Source organism: Arachis ipaensis, chromosome B10 (assembly GCF_000816755.2).
Source record: "Arachis ipaensis cultivar K30076 chromosome B10, Araip1.1, whole genome shotgun sequence".
NCBI classification, from domain to species: Eukaryota; Viridiplantae; Streptophyta; class Magnoliopsida; order Fabales; family Fabaceae; genus Arachis; species Arachis ipaensis.
In genome coordinates, this window is record NC_029794.2 from 112,685,739 (window position 1) to 112,697,967 (window position 12,229).

Consider the following 12,229-nt stretch of genomic DNA (forward strand, 5'->3'; position numbering starts at 1 on the left):
ACCATCTGTTGCATCGCGCTTCCCCTTGCTGGTGGATCCACCGCTGATCTACTCTCTCCTCCCTCTGGTTCCATTCCTATGTCTGCCCATCTTCTTGGTTTAGATTATTGGCATCTAAAACATCCCCCTTTCAATTTGGTTCAGTTTTCTTTTTGGTTTCAGATTTTAATTTGGTTCACATTATACTTTCTCTTTTTGATTTGGTTTCAATTTACTCTTTTGGTTTGTTTTTGTTCTTGCCAAGAACATAAGACAAAAGGGGGTGAAGCAAAGCACGAGGGGATGTGCATAGAGGATTTGCAAGTTGTGCGTGGCTGGAAAATTCTTCTGGTGCGTGCATATGCATAGCAATTATGCGTACGCACAATCCATGTTTTTCACATAAAATTCTATTTTTTCCTGTTTGACCTTCTCGGTAAACTTATAAACCTCTGAAACTACTGTTTTGATGGAAACAGACTATTTTTGAACTATCAATCATTCTTTTAAGTTTTCCAAACCTCTAAAAACTTTGTTTAAGGTTTGATAGCTAGGTCTTAGGCTACCGAATAGGGGTAAGGGTGTGAAGATTTAAGAAGTGAATGATTAATTCGATGAAATATTGAAGGTGATGAATGAGATAATGATGAATGAGTTTGATTGAGATGATGATGATAGATTAAGATCAAGATATATATGACCGGGTAAGAGGCAGTGGCATTGTCCACCTACTCTGGGTATAAGTTGAGACTCCAAGTAAGATGCAGTGGTTTTGTCCATGTGCTCCGGATAAGAATCGAGAAGCTGGGTAAGATGTGGTGGCATTGTCCCCTTGCTCCAGGTAGGAGATAAGCAAAAAGAATGATTGAAGGTGATTATGAGGACAATGATTATAAACGTGAATGTTGAGAATGAACTTTTGGATGAGATACCTGGGCAGTAGCAAGGATTGTGGTTTGCCCCACTTGCTCCGGGTCAGTGATTGAGATACCTGGGCAGTAGCAAGGATTGTGGTTTGTCCCGCTTGCTCCAGGTCAGTGATTGTGATGCTTGGGTAGTAGCAGCAATAGTGGATTATTCCACTTGCTCCAGGTTGAGTTTTTAAACACCCGCCTGGGTAGTAGCACCAACAGTGATTTATTCCACTTGCTCTGGGTTAAGCGGGTAGTAGCAAGGGAATTGTGGCTCAGACCCACTTACTCTGCGATGGGATGTTTCTGTCCAAAGTTAGCTACCAGGACATGTTAGGTTCGGCTATATAACCGACAGATGATATCATCAGCCATAGGACAAGCATGCATCATGTGCATTTGTATGATTTATTTGAGTGTGCATTATTTTGGTTTGCCTAATTGTGATATGTGATTAACTGCTATCTGAGTTATTTGCTATAACTGCTACCTATACTTGTGCTTTCCTTATCTGTTTTGTATGTGTTTACAACTGAGAGATTCCTCGTGTGGTGTAGGTGTGATGAGAGTTGTTTCACCAGTGATTCGGAGGGTTGGAAGAGAGTGAGATTGAAGTATTAGGTTATATTTGGATTAGAACCTGAGTACCTTAGATAGTTTTGCCTAATTTTTGGTTTAGTTAGATCTTAAGTTTAAATCTGAGTGTTGAAGTTCTAGGAATGCCTCTAGCTTTTTTGAGACCTTATATATTATCTATGCGGGTACCTTTACTATGCTGAGAACCCCCCGGTTCTCATTCCATACATATGTTGTTGTTTTCAGATGCAAGACGCGAGGCACCTCACTGAGCATTCTAGAGACTCTTTGGAAGCGAAAAACTCTTGGGTTTTAGTGTTGTATTTTGTTTATGTTTATATACGTGTATAGATTCTTCACCTTGTATATATTTATATTTTGTTCCTCTTAGAGGCTGACTTAGAGAAATAGGTGTATTTATCATGTCTTTTGGGCTGTTGGTTGTTTGTTTGTGTGTGTGTGTGTGTGTGTGTGTGTGTGTGTGTGTGTGTGTGTGTGTGTGTATTCTCTAGCCGGCCTTTACTTCGCAAGTCGAGTTTAGAGCTTGATTATGTAACTTATCTTTTGGAGCTCTACTTATATAACATGTCTTTTGGCTTTTCTCTATAAGCTTTTGATCTTAATGATTTTCAAGTGTGACTCAATTGTCTGGTCTTAGTTTCTGCTTATCTTTTCCTTCAAGGCTCATAGTTAAAATTTCTTTCAACTATATTATATACGTATTCTTATTTTTAGAGGTCGTAGCACCTCGCCACCTCTGATTTACGTCCTAGGCGTAAAGCTTTGCATGGTAGGGTGTTACATTATGATATTAGAGCAGTTTATTCCTGTAGAGCCTGAGGAACGGACTGACTATGCTTCTGGGCATACTTTGTGTTATGTGTATATGCTACTTAGGATATCTGACTGATATGTATAGCATACTTGTTTATGAGCATGCATTTGGGACTTTAAAGCACTAAACTTGAGATATTGAGACTAATCACCTTGATATCAATTATTTGGTGTGAATAGGAAACAAATGGTGTCTCACGGACCAGGGCAACGTAATCGGAGAGTGCTTCCATCTACTTTCTTTAGTAACCGAAATTTTCGAGGGCAAAAATTTTTATTAGGGGATAGTATGTAATCCTCGGATAATTAATAAATAATTAACTCAAATTAATTATTATTTAAAGAAATTTAAAACTTAAATTTATTAATTTTGAAAGGTAAAAATAATTAAAATATAATTTTGACACTAATTTTAAAGTTTTTGGCCCAAAAACAAACTAACAGGCCGAACCAGTTGAACCGGATCCAATTTGGGCCCAGCCCAACATATAAAGCCTTGTATTCAGCCTTCTTTTCCCACTTTCATTTCAATTCCATGCTGGGAAGGTGAAGAGAAGAAATGAAAACCTAACACCATTCTTTTCAAATTTCAATCTTCCATAACTTTCGATTTGGAGCTTCGATGACGAACCGTCAGTGGCCACGCGTTCATCTAGGAATTCTCTATAAAACTCATTGAATAATTTGGTAAGAACTTTGCAATTTCTTACCCAGCCTTCCTTGCTTCAAATTCGAAAATTTTAGGTTCTTGAATTTTGAGATTTTGTGATTTAATGATGTTAGGTGTGCTCTAGTGGTGAAGAATTACCAGGTTTTGCTTCGATTATTCGTGGGAATGGTAAGAAACCCTTGAATCCTTGTGAATTATTGATATTGGTAAACCCTATGTTGATTATAGTGAAATTGAATGGTGTTAGATTAAATTGTATAATTCGGAATCAAATTGATGGTATTGGAAGCTTGAGATTGAACCTTCAGAGCTGAATTTTCATTTGGAAAGAAATTGGAGCTTTAGAGCTTGAGGAACGGTGGACATTTGAGGTATTTCGGGCTTAGGGAGAAATTGGCCAAGGTATGATTTTGGTTTCTCATAGATAATATATAATGTTACGTGAATAGTTAGACTAGTTGACTGTAGGATAAGTTGAACTAAGTGAATATGTTGAGGTTTAGTGATTTCTAGTGAGAATATTGAGTCTATTATGAAAATGTGATGATAATTGTTATTAATGAGATTGATGATAGTTAATGATTATTGTGATTATTGATGATGATGATAATAAATTGTGATTTGATGTTATTTAGATGAATGATGTTTGAAGTTGGGTTGAAGATTATTGGGTGGATTAATGAAATTGTATGTATTGACGAATATAAGTATTTGGAAAATAGGTGGATATGATTTTGGGAGCATTGGAGTTGTTTTGGAAGTAAAATAATGGTTATGAATTGAGGTTTTGGAAGTATAAAGTTTTAGTGGTTTTTGGCAAAACTTAATTTTTAACCAACTTCAGCAGACCATAACTTGAGCCTCAAATTTTGAATTTAAATGAAATTTTTTTCAAATTAAAGATAATTTCAAGAGCTTTAAAACGGTATAAATTTTGTGAAAATCGAAATTTTGTAGAAGAAGTTATGGATATCGGAAGTTAAGTGTTAAAAACTGAATTTTTTCTAAGTTGCAGAAAACCAGGATTTTTGGTGTGCGTGCGTATGCACACTAGTGTGCGCACGCACTTGTCCCATGGGTGATTCAGAGGATTAGAGGAGACAGAAAGTGGAATGTTAGGTTAAATTTAGATTCAGAACGTGAATACCTTAGATAACTTACCTAATTTCTAGTTTAGTTGAATCCTTAAGCTGAAATCTGAGTGTCGAAGTTCTAGGAATGCCTCTGGCTTTCCCGAGCCCTTTTATATTAACTATGCGGGCACCTTTACCATACTGAGAACCTCCGGTTCTCATCCCATACTCTGTTATTGTTTTTCAGATACATGTCGAGAGACACCTCGTTGAGCGTCTGGCCTTACAAGCGAAGAACTATCTTTTGGACTGTCATATTTTGTTTTATGCTACGTATATATGTTTATAGAATCTCCGCATGTATATCTTGTGTTTTGTTCTTCCTAAAGGTTGACTTGGAGATGCAGGTGTTTATTTTGTAGTTTGAGTTTTATTTTGGGTTGTACATAAATATATAATCATATACTCTGGCCGGTCTTTGCTTCGCAGGCCGAGTCTAGAGCTTGATTATTAACTATCTTTGGAACTCTACTTATATAACATGTGTCTTGGTTTTTCTGTATAAGCTTTCGATCTTAATGCTTTTCGAGTGTGACGCAATTGTCTGGTCTTGGTTTCTGCTTATCCTTTCCTTCAAGGCTCCTAGTTAAAATTTCTTTCAACTATATTATATACGTATTCTTATTTTTAGAGGTCGTAACGCCTTGTCACCTCTGATTTACGTCTTAGGCGTAAAGCTCTGCGTGGTAGGGTGTTACACTGAAGACCCTCCATACCAGCAAAAAACTATCTCTTGGGCTGTTGTATTTTGTTTTAGGCTATATATATATATATATATGTATATATAGATTCTCCGCATGTATATTTTGTATATTGCCCTCTTAGAGGTTGTTTTTAAAGAAACACGTGTTTTGTTTATGTTTTGGGATAACTTTGGAGTATATATATATATATATGGCCGGCCTTAGTTTCGTAGATCGGGTTTGGAGCTTGTTAGTTGTATCTTTGGAACTCCGATCTTTATGTATATGTGATATCTTTCCCTTTGATTTCGTTATATATATATATATATATCTTTTTCTTTTAGAAGTCGTAGTGCCTAACCATCTCTGTTTTACGTCCTAGGCGTAAAGCTCTGTATGGTAAGATGTTACACAAAGCAAAAGCTCACAAGGGATTGTTCATTTGTATGCACTTTTTACGTATTATTAACCACATATAGATAATGTACTTTAACTAGTGCATAATCCATAGGTAACTTTTTTAAAATAAGGTGCTACAAGATTTAACCCGTATATTTTCAGATTAGAAAAGCAAAAAACATAGACTAATCTAGAGAAAAAATAGACCACTATTAACACAAATACGCATACGAATAAAAAATTTAAAAATTGAATAAAAAGATGTTTGAAAAACAAGTAAAATACAAATAGTTATGCAACATTTGACTTAATTTTAAAGCCTTGAAGGAAGGGACAACATGCATTATCATAAAGTGATCGAGGGAAAAAGTAAAACATTGTATTTGTTTTGTATCATGAATTGTTATAAAAAATTTTTTTTAACAAATAGTTAATGAATGTATCATGATTTATAATTTATGTTTATGTTTATTGTTTATGACAGTGGACTTTGAAGTCGAGTTTGACATTTAGGAACTGAAGATAAGTGTATCAAAAAAGATATATTATAATGCATAAGGTGAAATAATAGTTTTATGTAAAACTTTAGTTTTGTTTTTTTTTCAACTAATGAATTGTTATATTGTAACAAAAAAATATAACTTTCAGGTTATTCTTATTATTGATACGTCCACACTAAACATTATATTTTTATAGATGGATAATAAAAATATCGAAGATATAAATGTTGAATATAGAACAAACGTCATACATGGTGTAGAGTTTCAAGTAAATCAAGTGACTACTATTGACCTTCATCATCTTGAAGTAACTCGTGTCAAGGAAACGTTAGAAAAGAGATAAAATATTTTTGTCACATCTCTTTCATGTGTTACAGTGCATGCGTTGCATTTATTGGTATTATTATCGCACTATAGGCATAGGAAAATTAATGATGACAACTTGGAAAGAAAAATTAGGCATACACAGTTAATGACACGTTTACTGAAGTCTAAAAAATGCCAAAAAGTCATATGTATGGGCCATAAAGCATTTAAGCAGTTGTGTCAAAAGTTAAGAAGAATTGGTAGAGTAAAGGATTCAACTCACTCTACAGTTGAGGAGCAAGTCGCTAAATTCCTACATATTATTGAGCATAATGTTAAAACTAGAACCATGTCTTTCTTCTTCAACTGCTCAGAAAAGACAATCAGTCGTCACTTTCACAATGTGCTACATGCTAGTTGTCACTTTTACAATGTCCTACATGCTATTCTATCATTAGAGGAAGAGTTCTTTAACCATCTTGTGAGGATATTCCTTATGAAATCCTTAATAATGGTCGATTCTATCCATCTTTTAAGGTACTAACTCTTTTAATTTAGTTACTGACAATTATGTACTTGTCAATGAAATAATTATAAAAGTGGTATGTTAATGTCAATATATTTTCTAAAAAAGGTTCGCATTGGAGCCATAGATGGAACTTATAGTCGTCTGAAGGTACCAAAGGTGGAAGCCCCTCATTTTCATAGAAGAAAAGATCACCCCATATAAAATATTTTAGCTGCTTATGGATTTGATATAAAATTCACTTGTGTGTTGTTCAGTTAGGAAGGAACAGCCTTTGACTCAATAATTTTGAAAGATACTTTAAGTAAGGAATATCCACTTCGAATCCCTGAAGATCTGTGATAGCATAATTTATGAAATTGACTTCATAAAATTAAATTCATAATCATGTTATGTGAGGCTATAATATGTGTATGCAACTATTGTAGGAAAATTTTATTTAGGCGATGCTAGATTTATACTAAAGCCTAGAATACTTACACCATATAGAGGTGTTCGCTATCACTTAAAAGAGTATTCAGTACGTAAGCCACAAAATCCTAAAGAACTATTCAACCACTGATATTCTTCATTAAGAAATGTTATCGAAAGATGTTTCGGAGTTCTAAAGAAAAGTTTACCAATTATAGCTGGCGACACTGAAAGATATTATTTATTTTAAACTATGAGAGCCGTTTTTTTTGCATGTTGTATATTGCATAACTTTTTTATGGGTATCGATGTTGATCAATTCATAATTGATTCAATCAATCGAGATTTGCTACAAGAACATAACATAGATAGATCATAATTAAATCAACAACGTGATGAGGAATATAAACATGCAATATTGTAGTCAAAGTTGTTTAATTCAATTTTTTTTAGGAAATGTTATAGATAAAATAATGCCAAATAAAGAGAATAAAATAACAGAAGCTAATCAACATTATAAATACAATGTTTTATATATATGGATGAAGTGTTGTTGAATACATTAGCAGAAAAAGCAGTAAAAGGTAATAGACATAATGAGTCGTAGACAACCAAAACATATATCAATGTTGTAAAGACTTTGAGCACAGTGGTAGACCTGCACATAACAAAGAACCACATCAAAAATAGAATGAAGACATCGAAAGATTATTTTGTTGAGGCATATGACTTATTTCATCACTTAAATAGATTTGCGTAGAATCCTGTTACTAGAAAATTTGAAGATGAAGAAGAAGTATGGCAAGACTTTGTTAAGGTGTCTTAAACTTTGATTCTATTACTTATACTATTGATTACATTAGTAAAAAAAATTATTTCATATTTCTTTAACATCTTTCAACATTTCATTATGCAGGAGAAATCACATGCAAAAAAATGAAAAAAAAAAGTAATTAAGCATTATGATACTTTGAAGAAGTTGTTTGGAGTTGATAGAGCTACTGGTAGAAGGGCTGCTACTTCACAAAAAAAGGATTCGATAACTTGATAGAGATCCAATTGACTTGAATGATTCATTTGAAAATATTGGGATTACTGACATAGATGTTAACATGAGACATGCTATCCTTATATTTTTTACTAATTTGGATTCACTTAGTGCTCCTCATAGTCACCTAAATCAATTAGGAGAGACTTCAACTTCAAGAGGTACAAAGCATATGGCTCCTATAAATGATTTTCTGGAGGCGTAATATGAGAAAGTTGCATTGGAAATTAATACCATGGCTAGTGCTATAAAAGAGGGTAATTATTTTTCTAGCAAGTGACGTGGCTGAGCAACAGGTTGCTATGACTAAGAGGCAAGTTGAATCAGTTGAAAGACAAGCTTTTGTGGCCAAGAAGCAGGTTTTGATTGCTGAAAAATAAGCCCCATTAATTAAAAGACAAGTTCCAATTGCTAAAAAAGGGTAGGTATTATGTGACAAAGTAGGCCTCACATTTATAGCAAATTAGATGTATGAGATATGTTGAATGAATTGAGTTTGGTAGGTTCATTCTATATGCAATGTTATCAATTTTTATGTGAAAATGAGAAGAAAGAGCGCCAACTTTTTGGTATCCCACTTGAAATGCGACTTGATGATCTTTTTCATATTATGACTGTGGTTGGTGTTCTCGTAGGAGATACGGTATATCCAGAAAATATTCACTATTATAGGTATAATTTTATACGCACTTAATTTCTGGTTAATTTGAAGTTATTGTTTTTTAACAATTGATTCTATGTTTTTTATTGCGATAAAATATAATGAGTAGTTATTCATGAATTTGAATAACATATGTTTCTTTGTTATATTTATGTTAATACATGGTTACAAATCACTTTTGTTGGTACTTTGCGAATGATTGTTTGTTTGAAGAGAAAATGTCAGAAAAAATAACATATTATGATCAACTCTATATGTTAATTTATATTTGTTAGTTATGATTGTGCAAGAATGATAATACTTGAAATTGTTTGGGAACAATGAATATACTACATACTACAAGCAAAGATAGATGATGTGTTGCTATTTTTAACTCTGAAGAACTATTTTTTTCTTGAAGTAGATGTGTGCAGATAACTCTAACTATATAGAATTATTTCTTTGAAGTAGGCATATGCTAATGACTCTAACTATGAGTTAATAGTCATTTTCGTCCTTGAAAGATACATCGATCTCCATTTTCGTCCCCGAAAGTTAAAATTAATCAAAATCGTCCTCCAAAGATACCGTACCTAATCACGTTCGTCCTTCCATCATCTCCATAGCTGAGTTGGCAAACGTCCGCTAACGTGGGCCATTAACTGCCAAGGTGGGAGAGAACAAAAATGACGCCGTTTTGGTGGAAGGCGCTACTAACCTTGAAACGTCGCCGATTTGTCTTCTGAAGGGGGATTCAAACGTTGCAAAGCTGTACCCTCGTCTCATATCAACCATCGCTCTGTCTTTCGTTCCAAAACGTATCGTCTCCCACAAGGTATGCCCTAAGCGTCTGACCCAAGTTCTGAACCACCCCAACAATGATCATTAGTGCTGGTGGACGAGTACAGTAGAAAAGCTGTGGCCATTGAATGTAGAGTTGATATTATATTAGAGTAGCATTGATAGTGAAAGAAGGCATTGAGACGGTGAGAGGTAAGGATTGAACTTTTTTCATGATTTCTGACTTATTCTGTGATGTGGTGTATTGTTACTGTGGTGGTGTTAATGTTCGTCTGATTTAAGGTAGGGTTTGGGGTGACCAATGGTTTCTTTGTATAAGTGTTCTTTTACCATTTTCGTGTATGAGATTGTGTTACTTTTTATGGCTCTATGATGATTTTTAGTGAGGGATGTTTGAATTTAGTGATGGTTCTGTTGCATATTTATTTTGGGTTAATGGTTGATTGGTACAAACTGGGTTTAGTAGCTGGTGATACATAGAGAGTAGTTGTTGCTGGTCATGTTTGTTTATGGTGTTTTTGTGTTTGTTATTGTAGATGGAGGGTCCTCCAATGACGTTTGTTTTTCACCATGGCAGGTTGTTTAAAATGGGTGAGGACGAAGACATTGTTTATGAACCTGATAATACAGAGGTATTGATGGGTGTTGAGGGAGACACACTTGATGTATTTTTTGTAAGGGGTTACTATAAGGAGTTGGGATACATTGAGGCTGAAAACTGTTGGTGGAAAGTTCCTGGAGTTCCGATTGCATTTGGATTGAAGAAGTTGGTGATAGATGCTGACTTGATTGCAATGTGCAAGGATTATAGGAGGAACCAAGATTTGATCAACCTATACTTTGAGGATTGCATCTTATAGCCCTGTGTAGTGGACAACATAGGGGAAGGTGTAGCTCTTCTGGAAGCAGGAAGTAGTAAGAAGAAGAAGTCCAGTTCCCAGGCCAAGATGCACAACTCTCAACCTGTCAAAACTCCCACAGTGATGTACCCTCAGCCCAAAAAACCAACCTCTCAGCCCACTAAGGCAGCCTCACAGCCCAGTAAACCCAATTCTCAGCCCACTAAGGCAGCCTCAGAGCCCAGTAAGCCCAATAAGTCTTACTCTCAGCCCACCAAACCAATATATAAGCCCACTAAGACTACCTCTCAACCCATAAAGATTCCCTTGCAGTCAACAAAACTCCACCCTCAACAAACCAAAACCAACATTCAGGGGAAGACAGTCCCACCTCATTCCAAAACATCCTCTCAACCAGCCAAGAACTCAGAAAAGAATAAGAACAAAAGAAATACCGATGCATGCAGAGTCACAAGATCTGGAAGATGTGTAAGAGAAGGTCCCATCCAGGAAGAAGATTCTGACTCTCATGACTCATATAAGAGTACTGAAGATGAGTTGTACAAGCCTTCCAAAGTTCTAGGAGACAATTTCTACAACAGTGACAGTGATAGTGACAGCGGAAAAGGTTCACCAAGAAAGCAAAAGAAAGCTGAAGCCAGGGAGAAGCATAGGCCTCCTAAGTCCAGATTAGGGGATAAAGAAATTAACACTAATGACTCAAGCTATGAGGGTTTCGAAGATGAAAAAAGCTCTAAATCTGGTATGTTTAGGGGGTTTTAGTTGTGGTATTGATTTAATATTTTATTTGGCCAAACTTTTTAATGTCATTGATGTTTTGATTTGGTAGATGTAGAAGGAGATGATGATAATCTTGGAGGTGCCTCAGATGCTGACTCGTGGCACTCAGAGGACTCTGGCAAGGAATTAGACTCTGATGAGGAGACACCAACTGTTTATCCCCAAGTTAATGAAAAGACCAAGTTTGGAAACCTGAAATTTGAGGTTAGTATGATATTCAAGTCAAAAGCTGAATTTATGCAAGCTACTAGGGATTACACTATCCAGTGGGGCAGAAATATTATATTTACAAAGAATGATAGAGTTAGGGTTAAAGCTATTTGTAAGTCAGAAGATTGTCCATGGGTGGTTTATTGTGCATGTAACAGTAAAGACTTGTCATGGCAAATTAAAACTCTAGTTAATAATCATACTTGCCCTAGAAAGAGGAAAAATAGAGCTGCCACCCAAACCTGGATACTTAGTAAACTAGTACCTAAGCTTAGAAAGCCCCGACTATGAAGCATCGAGAGGTGTATAATTGGTTTGTCCGAAAATATAATGTGTACCTCAATAGCACATGCATCACCAGGGCTCTAAAAGCAGCTAGAAAAATTGTGGAGGGTGATGAGATAGCACAGTATGGGTTGGTGTGGGATTATGCAACGAGTTACTTACTAGCAATCCAAGATCCAGAGTACAAGTTGGTGTCATCCCTATGCTTGAGAGTCCTTCTCTATTTGATCGGTTCTATGTGTGTCTTGATACTTGCAAGCGGGGGTTTAAGGCGGGTTATAGACCTCTAATTGGCCTAGATAGAGCGTTTCTGAAGACATTACATGGAGGACAAATACTTACTGCTTGCAGACAAGATGCTAACAATCACATCTTCGTGATTGCTTATAAGATTGTCAGTGTGGAAAACAAGGATAATTGGCAATGGTTTCTAGAGCTGCTTCACAGTGATCTTGGAGACTACAGAGAGAACAAATGGTGCTTCATCTCAGATATGCAGAAGGTAACACTGAAAATGAAATTGATTCGCGATAACACGTTTTAAGGATTGATTTGATTTAATGAGTATCTTGTAAGGACTAATTTGATTTAATGAATACTTTGTTAGGGACTAAAATGATTTAATATCTTTTCGGGTTTGGCATTTGGTGCAGGGTTTAATCCCTGCCGTGCAGGAA